General features: G+C 36.3%; 2 long non-coding RNA genes across 3 annotated transcripts; one reads left to right on the forward strand and one right to left on the reverse strand.

Annotated features, from left to right (window-relative positions):
* Window positions 1–188: 188 nt before the first annotated feature.
* On the reverse strand, window positions 189–2,772 carry LOC148206702 (uncharacterized). The gene is made up of 3 exons (XR_015783715.1): window positions 2,542–2,772; window positions 1,638–1,899; window positions 189–587 (listed from the first exon to the last, which is right to left on the reverse strand). It is a non-coding gene; the product is annotated as an uncharacterized LOC148206702 (long non-coding RNA).
* Window positions 2,773–4,707: 1,935 nt separating this feature from the next.
* Window positions 4,708–14,168, forward strand: LOC148206703 (uncharacterized). 2 transcript variants are annotated; one of them, XR_015786321.1, is made up of 7 exons: window positions 4,708–4,822; window positions 5,026–5,070; window positions 5,194–5,344; window positions 5,439–5,691; window positions 6,173–6,299; window positions 12,449–12,605; window positions 12,698–14,168. It is a non-coding gene; the product is annotated as an uncharacterized LOC148206703 (long non-coding RNA). The 2 variants fall into 2 exon arrangements; XR_015786319.1 differs by lacking the exons at window positions 12,449–12,605; window positions 12,698–14,168 and having other exon boundaries at window positions 6,173–6,501.
* Window positions 14,169–14,374: the final 206 nt, after the last annotated feature.

Raw genomic sequence — 14,374 nt, forward strand, 5'->3', positions numbered from 1 at the left:
CAATCCAATCTGATTATATTCAGTTGAGTACACAGATTCATATTGTTACTATGTTACAAATGGGTTTGCACAGTTTGGAGCTTCTGCCTCCAGTGTGGTATGCAGGAGTATAAGGTGGCAATGTCATGATCCATGATATTAATGATGTAAATGTGATCTATAAATATAGGCGAGAATGAATATCTATATTGTATCAGGTCAATTTTCGTACGGTAATTTTCTCTTAAAACATTCTCCTCTTCAGAAAATATGGCTTTGTTGTATACTGACTTAAAAAGCAGCATGACCCACCATCCCTCGGAGAACATGCAGGATCCCATTTACAGGATACTCAGTTCCAGCGTCATTTCCATGCTACACTAACATGACTTTTCATGTTTCGTCTTCTTTTCCTCCACCCTTTCTCTCAAATTTTCCACCTTGGCACGCTTCTCGGCAACAAAGTCCCTGGTTATCAAGAAAGCTAGCCACAGGACAGGATAACGTGGAGTATGGACTACAAAGGAGGAGTTTACTGGTTCCGCTCTGTGCATTCAGGCAGACAGGAAATGGCTGAGCCTTAGTCATTGCTGTACTTCCAGTTCCAGCTGTAAAGTTGATTGTGAATGAATCTCAAACGTGGGCAATATGAAAGTAAGAAAATGGTGGTGGTACATAAAGATAACGAGGCACGTATAATAATAGCATAGGACTCAATTGACTGACAAACTTCAATATCAAAACAAGATACATAGAAAAATGGTTCCATTTGAACGCAAAGTTGAAATCGAATCAATTTTTCTCTCAAGAACATTAATTAGACTGTTTGAATGCTTTTAATGTACTTTAACTTGTTTCATAGGGTAGAAAATGGAGGATGAGTGTTTAAAAATATGCCTCCTTTTTTCCATGAGCTTTAACCAGACCTGGTTATAGCCTTAAAAGAATAATATATATAATATATATATATATATATATATATATATATATATATATATATATATAAAATACTTTTTCATTAGATTTTATTACAAATTTACTTTTGAGATGTAAGTAGCTTTCTCTATGCTTAATACCAACTATATATTATTCACAAAATTAAAATTGCCCCATAAAATTTACAAACGTTACACATCTCTTCTTTACCAATACAAGTTGTGTGATTTTAGTTTGACTCTGTCTTTCTTCATATAGCTAATGTATACCTAAGATATTTTCTGACCTTGTAAGGTGATATGTATTCACTACAAAAAAAAAAAGATTAAATAGGGGATTATTCGTTGAACTTTGACATCAAATTAGAGTTGATATCTGTTTAGAACTCTGACACATTTTGATTCTTGAACTTTAAAAATGTATGAATATAGTCATTTTAAATCAATTTTGTTAAGCTTTTTTGACATGTCAAATGCATTTCGTGTTAGGATTTGATGAAATATGATATGTGGAATTGAATTATGGTTTTAATTTGGCTTTAGTGAAGTGAATTGTATTATGAAATTGTGCTTATGTTTTTTGGTTGGTACAACAAATGAGTTTAATTGAGTAACTGAGTAATGTACAATCTGATAATGGGTATGTTTTGACATCTGTTCGGTAAAATTATGCAGACTGAACGAAAATATACTCGTTGGATAAAGTGAAAGTCAGAAAGCTACCGAGCTCACGGGTTAGTCCCTTGCAGGCAGCTTCATCTTCAGGCCAGAATTTGGTTCCTTCAAAAGGGTTTCCTTGATGTCCTTAAGGTTAGCTCGAACCCTAGCTTCGATTGGGGAAAAATTTGGACCCCCTCGCAACTCAATTCTGCGTTTGGGGTTAGCAAAGCTGTGCGTTTTGAGCTTCAGCTATGCGTTTTGACTCGTCTTAGGACACGTTAGTCATAGCAATTGACAAAAAATAGCTCCTTTGACCAAGGTTAAACTGCAAAAAGAGAGAAAATTGGAGATGGGTTAGGAAACAATTATGCAAAGAAAAAACCTATTCTAGCAAAAAGACAATTGTATTTATTTTCAAAAAGTTTTAGAAAAGCAAGAACCAATATTAAACTCGACACAATTATTTGTTAAAAACACCTAATTAACTTCATTTTTACAAAACGTATATTTTTCATCCTAACCAAAAATTAACCTAATTCTAAAAATTTTAAAACTAAGAAATTAAAAAAGAATATTTAGCACAGAAAAAGATGAAAAAGTGAAGTTACACCCCACGGACTGCCCTCCTGGGCAGGGGAGATCTAAAACTCTAAAAGGAAACATAAAAAACAAAAGACAGTCACATTTCACCTATTTACAGATCTACACAAGTCCAACTGCACTATCCTAGTTCAAAACTGCCAAAAGACCATTACTCATCCAAATCCAAGTTTAATGAAAGCTAGCAAGTAAAAGAAATCCAAATCCAAATACATGTTTATTTTGAGGTACAAAAACAACAGAGAGAATGTTGCCACCCCTAGTGGCAATGCAATCTGATAGCTTGGCTACAATTCCAACCGTGTCCTATCAGAAAGACATAATACTAGGAAAAATTGTCAAAGGAGACTCATAATTGTATGCTTACCGTGCATTGAAAGACATGGATTTCATGAGTGAGGAAGGAATTGGAAGACTATGGGTTTAAGGGGTCAACGGATATATTACAGGTAATGAAATTATTATAACCGTAACTGTTCCTGTTGCTCAATCTGAAAACTTTGAGGTTGTTCAAAGTAGAACACAGTTTTCGGACGATGCCCATTTCATTTGGCTATCCAAACTAAGGTATTTGGTGCGTTTGTGCTTGTTTTCTCATTCCGCATGCATTAGCTTTATGGACCAAGAATAATAGGAAAAGATATACGTGGTCTAGAACAATGGAAAACGACTTCAATAACCTGCATAAACGTGGTCTGAAACAATTGAAAAGTTATTCTCCAAATTAGAACTTTGCATACATTTGTGGCGGTTTGCAGACACAGCCACTCTTTCTATTTATTATTATTATGGATTTGGTTTAATAGGTTCGGAGGTCCCTATATTTGTGTGTTCGTTTCAATTGAGTCCTCCAATTTTAGAAGTGATCAATTGGATCCCTAATTTGGTCAATTTGATTCAATAATAGCCTTTTCGTTAAATGCAGTTAACGACGTTAACCTTTTTTAATAGGTGGCAAGCTGAGGCGTCCAGGTGACACTGTTTGAGCCTTTTCTCAATCTCTGTTACCTCTCTCTCTCATGTAATGAAATCCAGTAGCCCCATCATCTTCATCAAATTTCACTCATCAATCACCATACCCTTAATATATAACCCTTTCATCTCCAGTTCAGAACCCTCATCCAATTTCCTTTCTTCTTCCTTCGATCATTTGTCTCATTCCTCTCCCAAATTTTCGTTAATTCTCAATCCACTCCCTCGTTCCCAATTAGGTCCCATTCTTGTTCAAATTTCGTTTTTGGGTTCTCCCAATTCAAAGTTCTGCACTTTCCCTTTTTGTCGTGGAATTTCTCGTTCCTGGAGAGTTCAATTCCATTATCTCTCACTAAAGCTGAAAACTTGGAGAGAAAGTGTCATACTTTTCGATTCAATTTTTTTTTGACAACCTTAATCGCTCCCCATGAGGATCGGATCAACCAGATCTTCCCAGAAATCAATTGAAAGAAAATTTTTTCAGACTCTACAAAATAGGAAACAAACAAACAAAAAAAAGGGAGAAATCGTCAACATAAAAGATTCTGCATTGGTCAGTGCACAACAGTTATATTTCTCTCTCTCTCGTCGCATCTCATTTTCCTTCGCTGTTTTCCTCTCCCATCTCATTTCGCACAATAGACAAAGGCACACAGACCTCTAGCATCACACAAGAGCCGCTCACGCTTTCGTCCTGGTTTCCTCTTCCACTATTGATTACAGGTCGTCCATTGTCGCAATCTCAATCTCTGTTCAGATGGTGTGGTTTGCTTATATATATAAATAAAACAAAAAATGAAAAACTAAAGAGAATCGATCTGCAGGAGGTTACCGATTAATGGAAGAGTTGGTGTTGTTTTGTTAGAATGTCTGACAGTGGTTTGAGAAAAATGAAAATAATATGATTAGAATGGAAAAGAAGAAGAAGGTGAGGAAGGTTTGAAGTCAATATCTGGAAGAGGAAGAGTGTGAGAGCCAGGTGTTTACCCTAGAAAGGATTTTATTTTAAACTTAAAATAAAATAAATTCTATCCGCATGCGCCACGTCATAATTAATTGATTCGTCAGCATGCCACGATACATTAAATTTAACACCGTCCACTAAAATTAACGGCAAGGGCATTATTGATTCAGTTTTATCAAATTAGGGATATCTAATTGATCACTTCCAAAATTGGAGGACTCAATTGAAATAAACACACAAATATAGGAACCTCCGAACCTATTAAACCTATAGATTTTTATAGGTGAGAACAGTATTATTTCTACGTAGAAGATGGTCATTGGTAGAAAGCTAAGAAAATTCCCCCCCACCCCATATTAAGTAAATGACTAATTAAACCATCCTAATCAACTGACAGCTGTCCAAAATAAGGGTTTTTACGGTATTTCAACCGACCCATTTGAATTACCAATTTAGCCTCACCTTCTTCACAGTACTACCTAATCAATGGCAGTATTGTCTTTTCGCGTTTCCCACTTCACCCCTTCGTGGGTGAGTCCGAACGGTTTGGACCTTATTCTCTTCTATATAATATCAGACATTCTCCTTCTATATAACATCAGACCTTCTCTCTTTCTCCCGCTTCTTGTTCTTCATTCTTTACCTTTTCTGTAAAAAAATATCAGCCTTTTTATCCTTTTTTGTGTTATCTGCGTCTTTGGACGTGTGAAAGGTTAGTCATCTGTATATACTTTTCCTTCTTTGTCCACTTTTTCGCTTTCTATGTTCATCTTCTTCTCCTCTTTTGACCTCATCTCTCAACTTTTGGCTTTGTTCATCTCTTTCGACTTATTCCTTCTATTTACATACATGTATAGAACCAGTAGCTTGATTTCTCGTACTTTGTTTAATCGAACTCTGTTTTTGTTTATACAGAGTGTTATCAAGGGTTGAAGATTTGGTGAACATTGAGTTTATCAAGTTACGTATTTTATAACCCAACTTATGTTTTCTATTTCGTGTGTGTATCTTTGTGGTTTTGGCTTCAAGTTTGTATTTTTATCTCATTAAACTGATTCTTCAACTATTTCCATCATGTATTAGACGGCAAAGAAATTTGACACGATCAAGAAGAGAAACGTTGTCATGATCAAGAAGAGAAACGTTGAATCTTGTTGTGAGAATCATAGATTTATGGTTTGTTGAATTATGGGATTCCAAATGACATATGGAGATCATTCGTACATATCAAAAGGTAATCTAAAGTATCAATGCATAACTTAAACCTTGCTTAATGTATAAATCTTCATCATACATATACATAACATGATAAATATTATGATGGTTAGGGTGATACCTGCAATGATTAAGAAGGAAGATATGGGTTGGTGGAAGGACAAGAGGATCAAAGTTATATAATGCATAATTTAAAAATCTTAAATAAGAGAACTCAATTTAGTGTATGCGACCATTCTTTTAAGCTATTGTTCATAGGAGCAACATCTATACAAGAACCCATTGCAAGTGTACGTGCCAAGGTGTGGAAGTCCAAAAGTAAAAATGATATCATTGATGGAAAGTACTCTGTTGATTTCTTGATTGGTAAGCATATTGATGATTTCTTCAAAAGCATATATGTCCTTCCTTGATAGATATTTATAATTATTTGTTGATGTAATTTATAATTTTGTATTTGACTTGAAGGATTTTAGGTTGGTTATATTATGTACGTTATTTATATTTTACATTGCACATTTAATAAATTATGTTCATTATGTAATTAAGCTTTTGTTGTCATTTCCTTCATTAAGTGCTGCTGTAATTTGTGTTGTGTAAAATTCGTGACTCCTTGGAAGACAAATCGTGTAACACTTAGTCCTGCATAAGCATTTTAATATATTGATAACTTATTCTTGGTTTCTTTTGTTCTTTTAGCTGATGTAATTAATTTTGAATAGGACCATGGCCAGTTTCACTTGGTAATGGGTGATGATGTACCTGAGTTACAAGATTTTAAGAAGCACTTTATATTATTGAAAAAATATTTGCCTGCTATGAAGACTAATAAATTTGTATTTTGCAGAACTTGTAGATTTGAATATTAGGATGGTGAGGACGATCCCAAGTGTTTTCCAGAGGATCTAGATGTTGGGATGTACTAGGGCATTTAAGGCTAGGCTACAAGCAAAGAACCGACCTGCTTAAGTAATGTGAGTTTCAACTGATATTAAATTTATTAATCACATTAAAAAGTTTACTTTCATAAGAGGAGGTATTAATTGTAATAAATGTCTATTGACAAGGACAAATATTTGTAACCGTTTTGTTATATATTGATTTTTGTATTTAAATGTTGCAGGCACTGGTAACTGCAAAATGTATTACTAATAGGGCATCTGATTTAACAACGGACACTGGAGTTAGTTAACTATCTAACCAAAGTTAACCCTAGTTAACTAACCCTAGTTAACTAACCCTAGTTAACTAACCCTAGTTAACAAATTTGAGTTAACTAGTTAACAGTTAACTAGTTAACTATAATTAACTAACCATAATCTTAATTAACTAATCCTAGTTAACTAACCCTAGTTAACTAACCCGAGTTAACTAAACATACTTAACTAATCCTAGTTAACTAACCCTAGTTAACTAACCATAGTTAAGTAACTCCAATTATCTAACCATAGTTAACTAACCACAGTTAAGTAACCATAGTTACCTAACCCTAGTTAACTAACCCTAGTTAACTAACCTTAGTTAACTAACCTTAGTTAACTAACCCTAGTTAACTAACAATAGTCAACTAACCCTAGTTAATTAATCATAAACCTTGACACTAAACCCTAACCCTAAATCATAAACCCTAACCCTAAACCCTAACCCTAACCCTAACCCTAACCCTAAACCCTAACTCTAAACCCTAACCCTAAACCCTAACCATAAACCATAATGCTAATCTTGAAAACCATAAACCCTAAACCCTAATCCTAAACCCTACTCCTAAACCCTAAACCATAAACCCTAAACCTTAACCCTAAACCCTAAACACTACACCCTAACCCTAACCCTAATCCTTAAACCCTCAACCTTGGACCTCGGACCTAAAACCCAAAACTCTTAACCCAAAACTCTAAACGCTAACCCTAACTCTAAACCCTAGTAAACTCACTCTAGTCAACTAACCTAAAACCGTAAACTTTTATGTGATTGAATTTTCAACTTTAATTGCAAATCCGTCTGTTTTCGTAGTTGGAAAGAAACATAACATTAGTATATTGAAGCCTGAAGTATATGGTGAAACGATCTAACTGACCTTTCAATTCAGTAGTCAACTAACCATAGTCAACTAACCATAGTTAAGTAACCATTGTTAAGTAACTCTAGTTAACTAACCATAGTTAACTAACCACAGTTAAGTAACCACAGTTACCTAACCCTAGTTACCTAACCCTAGTTAACTAACCCTAATTAACTAACCCTAGTTAACTAACAATAGTCAACTAACCCTAGTTAATTAATCATAAACCTTGACACTAAACCCTAACCCTAAACCATAAACCCTAACCCTAAACCCTAACTCTAAACCCTAACCCTAAACCTAACCATAAACCATAATGCTAATCTTGAAAACAATAAACCCTAAACCCTAATCCTAAACCCTACTCCTAAATCCTAACCATAAACCTTAACCCTAAACACTACACGCTAACCCTAACCCTAATCCTTAAACCCTCAACCTTGGACCCCAGACCTCGGACCTAAAACCTAAAACTCTTAACCCTAAACTCTAAACGCTAACCCTAACTCTAAACCCTAGTAAACTCACTCTAGTCAACTAACCTAAAATCGTTAACTTTTATGTGATTGAATTTTCAACTTTGATTGCAAATCCGTCTGTTTTCGTAGTTGGAAAGAAACATAACATTAGTATATTGAAACCTGAAGTATATGGTGAAACGATTTAACTGACCTTTCAATTCAGTAGTCAACTAACCATAGTTAAGTAACTCCAGTTAACTAACCATAGTTAACTAACCACAATTACCTAACCCTAATTAACTAACCCTAGTTAACTAACCCTAGTTAACTAACAATAGTCAACTAACCTTAGTCAACTAACCCTAGTTAATTAATCATAAACCTTGACACTAAACCCTAACCCTAAACCCTAACCCTAAACCCTAAACCATAAACCCTAACCCTAAACCCTAACCCTAACCCTAAACCCTAACTCTAAACCCTAACCCTAAACCATAATGCTAATCTTGAAAACCATAAACCCTAAACCCTAATCCTAAACCCTAACCATAAACCTTAACCCTAAACACCACACCCTAACCCTAATCCTTAAACCCTCAACCTTGGACCCCGGACCTCGGACCTAAAACCCAAAACTCTTAACCCTAAACTCTAAACGCTAACCCTAACTCTAAATCCTAGTAAACTCACTCTAGTCAACTAACCTAAAACCGTAAACTTTTATATGATTGAATTTTCAACTTTAATTGCAAATCCGTCTGTTTTCGTAGTTGGAAATAAACATAACATTAGTATATTGAAACTTGAAGTATATGGTGAAACGATCTAACTGACCTTTCAATTCATAGTGAGAAATACTATTCACTTATTTTCCTCATTAGTCTAAGCATGTTTTTATGTATGTTTATTATACTCATTATTGTTTCAATTCAGTAGTGAGAAATAATATTCACTTATTTTTCTCGTTAGTCTAAGCATGTTTTTATGTATGTTTATTATACTCATATTATTGTATAAACATGTTCATATTTCTATTCTTTTAATTACTTTTCACACATAACAATATTTTCTTTTAATACTTTAGCATGGATACATTTCGATTTTTAAAAGTTAACTAATATTTTAGAAAAAAATTATTCTCAGGATCATTCATTTTTTTCTCCTTCTATTTTCTTGTATTGAATTATCCTTTTCTTAATCCAACCAAAATACAACCAAAAAATTGTAGAAACTGTAACCCTAAACCCTAACCCTAAACCCTAACCCCTAACCTTAAACCCTAACCCTAAACCCTAACCATAAACTATAACCATAAACCATAATGCTAATCTTGAAAACCATAAACCTTAAACCCTAAGCCTAAACCCTAATCCTAAACCTTACTCCTAAACCCTACTCCTAAACCCTAACCCTAACTCTAAACCTTAACCATAAACCCTAAACACTAAACCCTAACCCTTAAACCCTCAACCTTGGACCCCGGACCGCTGACCCCGGACCCTAGATAACAGACCATGGACCTTGGACCCCGTACCCCAGACCTCGAACCCAAAACCCAAAACCCTAAACGCTAACTCTAACCCTAAAACCTAGTAAACTCACTCTAGTCAATTAACCTAAAACCGTAAACTCTAAACCATACACCCTATACCCTACACCCTAAACCTTACAACCTAAATCCTAAACCATAAACCTAACCCTAACCATAACATTAAACCCTAATCCCTAAACCCTAAAACCTAAACCCTAAACCCTAAACCCTAAACCCTGAACTTTAAACCATACAACATACACCATGCACCATGCACCATGCACCATGCACCATGCACCATGTACCCCACGCCCTACGCCCTAAATCCTAAACGCCAAATCCCACACCCCATTCCCTAACCCTTGCCCTAAACCCAAAATCTAAATCCTAACCATAGCTCTAAACCTTAACCCTAAACCCCAACTTTAAACGCTAACCCGGACCCTAGGCCTTGGATCCTGGACCTTGGACCCTGGAACCTAGAACCTGGAACCCGGACCTTGCATCTTGGACCTTTGGCCATGGCCTCTGGGTTTTGGATCTTTGGCCATGGCCTTTGGGTTTTGGATCTTTGGCGCTGGACCGTGGACCCTGGTCCCTGGACCGTGGACCCTGGACCTTGGACCCTGGACCCTCCACCCTCGGCCTTAGACCTTGGACCGTGGACCCTGGAACCTGGACCCTCCACCCTGGACCCTGGACCCTATACCCAGGACCCTGGACCTTGGTTGGACCCTACACCTTGGACCATGGACCTTGGACCCTGGACACTGGACCCAGGACCCTGGACCCTGTACCATGGACCCTGAACCTTAGACCATGGACCCTGGAACCTGGACCCTGGATCCTGGACCGTGGACCCTGGAACCTAGAACCTTGAACCTGGACCATGGACCTCGTACCCTGGAACCTGGACCATGGACCCTAGACCCTATAACTTTGAACCTGGACCCTGGACCCTGGACCTTGGAACCTGGACCCGGGACTCGGGACCCTAGACCCTTGACCCAGGGCTTTGGGCGCTAGATCTTTGGTCCTAGACACTGGATCGTGGACCACGGACCACGGACCTCGGACCCAAGACCCGGACCACGGACCTCGGATCCAAGACCCGGACCACGGAACCCGAAACCGGGTACACGGAACCCGGAACTCAAAACTCGGACACCAGACCCCGGACCTCGAAGCTTGGAACCCGGACCTCGGAGCTCGGAACCCGGACCCCGAAACCCGGACACCGGACGTCGCACTTCGGACCCCGGACCAAAAATTTTAAACCCTAAACCCTAAACACTTAAACCGTAAATTCTAGCCCCAAACCCTAAACCCTAACCCTAAACCATATTCCTAAACCATAACCTTAACCATAACCCTAAACTCCAAAACCATGAACCTTAAACCCTAAACCCTAAACCCCAAACCCTAACTCTAACTCTAAACCTTAAATCATAAACCCTCAACCCTAAACATAACCCTAAATATAACCCTAAACCCTAACCATAACCCTAAGCCTAACCCTAAACCCTAACCCTAACGCTAAATCGTAAACGCTAAACACTAATCCTAACTGTAACCCTAATCCTAAACCCTAACCCTAAACCCTAAACTCTAAATCATAACCCTAACATTACCCTAAACCCTAAACCATAACCCTAACCTTAAACTATAACCCTAACCATAACCCTAAATCCTAACCCTAACCATAATCCTAAATCCTAACCTTAACCCTACCATAAATCTTAAACCCTAACCATAAACCATAAACCCTAAACTCTAAATCTTAACCCTAACTCTAAACCCTAAAGCTTAATCCTAACCCTAAACCTAACCATAACCTTAACTCTAACCCAAACCCTAACCCTAACCCTAACACAAACTATAACCCCTAACCATAACCATAAATCCTAACACTAAGCCTAAACCCTAACCATAATCCTACCCTAAATCCTAACACTAACCTTAACGCTCACCCTAACCCTAAACCTCAATCCTAAACCTTAAACCATAAATCTAAACCCTAACCTTAAACTCTACCCTAAACCATAAACACTAACCCTAAACCCTAACTCTAAACCCTAATCCTAAACACTAATCTTAACCCTAAACTCTAACCCTAACCCTATCGTAAACCTAAACTCTAACCCTAACCCTGTGTTAAACCTTAAACCGTTCATTTGAGTATAATTACTATATTATACATTGAATAACAACCATACTCATGTTATAAGGATTAGAAATAGATCATAATTTAATTGATTCAAAGTATGTTATAATTTGTCTTTTTTATGTATTAATTGAAATTATTTTTTTTTTGTGCTATGATTAGACCATCTCACACGCTAATACAGAGAAAATGAATAACGTATCTAAGGCAATATTGAGCCAAATATATATTAAAAATGTACATTGATTTAATTAAATCTACTTTGTAATCATTATTAGATATAAAATATATTTTATACATTATTTAAAGTATTGTGTGTATTCTAAAATATACTTTGTATTTAAAGTACTGTCAATATTTTGTTGTATTTTCTGCCTGTATTCTATTGTGGTTTCAAACTGTCTAAATTTGTTATTATGTAAAAAAAAAAGACCAAAACAAAAAATATATTAAAACAAATTAATAATAAATTTCAATTATTATCAAAACCAAAGCATATACTACCAATAAGTTTTTGTTTATTATCAAAATCGAAATATATTAAAAAAGTTAGATTTGAGTAATCTACAAAACTGGTGCCTATTCCCTTTGATTTCTAACTATATATTTTTGAATTATTTTAGACACTGATAAACTATACTTATTTAGTAGAACTGAAACATATAACACCAATAGGTTTTGGTTATATGAAAAATCGAAACTTGTACCCTTGTTTTCTGACCTTAAAAAGTCTATAATTATTTTAAGTATTATTTGTTGGGAAGAACCGGTACCTATTTTTTTTTTTTTCTAATTTTAAATATTTTTAAATTATTTTGAGTTTTAGTTGGCTTAACAATTGGAGTATGACATTGACAAAAACTAAAGTGAAAGACCTTAACTGCATTGGATATGTGTAACATCAGGGCGATGAGGTGGAAAATAGAAACGTGCAATCAGAGTTTGTTACAACAGAATAGCACGTGGCAGCTGATCCTTTTCTCAAGGGATTGAAGAGAACAAAAGGAATTGGAAAGAAAAACACTTATTTACAAGATTTTGTGGAATGACGGAAGGATGAATGTTAGTATGAACTTTCTTGCTGATAAACTTCTCTATGCTCTTCTTCTGCTCTCTGGAATTCCATTCTTACTTTCTCTTATTAATCATCATAGCGAAGAACTTCAGCGGTTAATGAGTCTGATGGAACCTACGGGACCAAGCACAACAGGACCGTGATAATACACGCCAAAAGATGGCAACTCAGTTGCAGACCACCATGAATGCGCGCTTGGACCAAATGCAGAAAGAAATTGATTTATTGCTTGGCGGTCATTCTCAACCCTTTGGTGGCGTGAACTCAAACAAGGATTCCGCATTCCACGTCAAAGACATTTCGTTAGGGTTTCCCCATTTTGATGGCACTACACCGGTGTTGGAATGGATTTTCATAGCGGAAAAGTTTTTTAGTTATCACAAAACGCCGGATGCGGAGAAAGTGGATTTGCAACAATCCATTTTGAGCACGACGTGGTTCCTTGGTTTAAGATGTTGCAATGCTTGAACTCCATTTGAACTTGGAATGAGCTTAACACAGCCTTAGAATCTCAATTTGGACCTTCTGTCTTTGATTGCCCCACCCTCGAAGCATGATGCACACTGATGCAATAGCAGAAATTTTTAGTATGCAAGTGGTGGACTCTAACTCTCTTACAAGCCCCTTGTTGGCTCTTCCTCCTACCATGGACCCTGAGTTAGCATCATTACTTCAGGCTTATACCTATGTTTTTAATACCCCCTACCGCCAAGAACTCGTGACCATAATATTCAATTGGTTGAAGGATATGATCCTGTCAAAGTTAAAGGCGTATCGATATTCTAATAGTCAAAAGGAAGAAATTGAGATATTAGTGCATTCATTCTAGAAACGGATGCATTTGAATTGTTGAAAGAGGCACTCACTTCTGCTCTAGTATTAAACCTTCCTAACTTCAAGGAACCATTCATTCTAGAAACGGATGCATTTGGTGTGGGAATAGGAGTTGTTCTATGTAAGGGCCAGCACCCTATTGCCTACATTCGGGGAGTTTTATGCAATCACGGAAGCTTTAGCTAAATTTCGCATTATCTTTTTGGCCACAAATTCATCATTCGGATAGATCAAAAGAGTTTGAAATCATTGCTTGAGCAGAATTTACATACCCGAAAACGACAACAATGGTTGCCGAAGTTTCTTGGCTATGATTTCACTATCCAATATAAACCCGACTAAGAGAATATACATGCAGATGCATTATCGCGCAGTTGTATGATGGCTTGGTCTGAATCTAATAATGAATGGTTAAAAACAGTGGCAGATGGCACACAGCAAGATACACATTTAGCAGTAATTTGTAATCAGTGCTTGCAAGACAATTTGCATGATTGTCATTATACTTGCTAGACCTGTCAATTTGTCCCTCCTTACATGGCTTGGTCTGGTCCTAACTGGGTCAAAAAATCCACAGGGTCAAAAAGGGCCAAAAAGTCCCTCGTAGAAAAAGCCCACGGAGCCAAAATATCTTCAAAAGCCCTGTGGGCCAAGGTCAACCCATGGGCCTTTTTTTTTAGAAAAAATGTTCATTTTGAATACAAGAAAAAATATAATTAACTCCTAATTTGTTACAAAAATAGTTACTATAGAAAATAAATTGAAATTTTTATAAGAGGAGAGTTTTAAAATCAAGAAGCAAAAGCAAAATGACAATATTTATTGAGTTAGATTCTCTAAGTATATAATTAAAGGATCATTTTATAAATTTGAAATTTAAATATTTAATTTCACTTTTTTTTAAGTTATAAATAAGAAATTA

The sequence above is a fragment of the Vigna umbellata genome, chromosome 1, assembly GCF_029865625.1.
Source record: "Vigna umbellata cultivar VRB3 chromosome 1, Vumbellata_1.0, whole genome shotgun sequence".
Classification (NCBI taxonomy): domain Eukaryota; kingdom Viridiplantae; phylum Streptophyta; class Magnoliopsida; order Fabales; family Fabaceae; genus Vigna; species Vigna umbellata.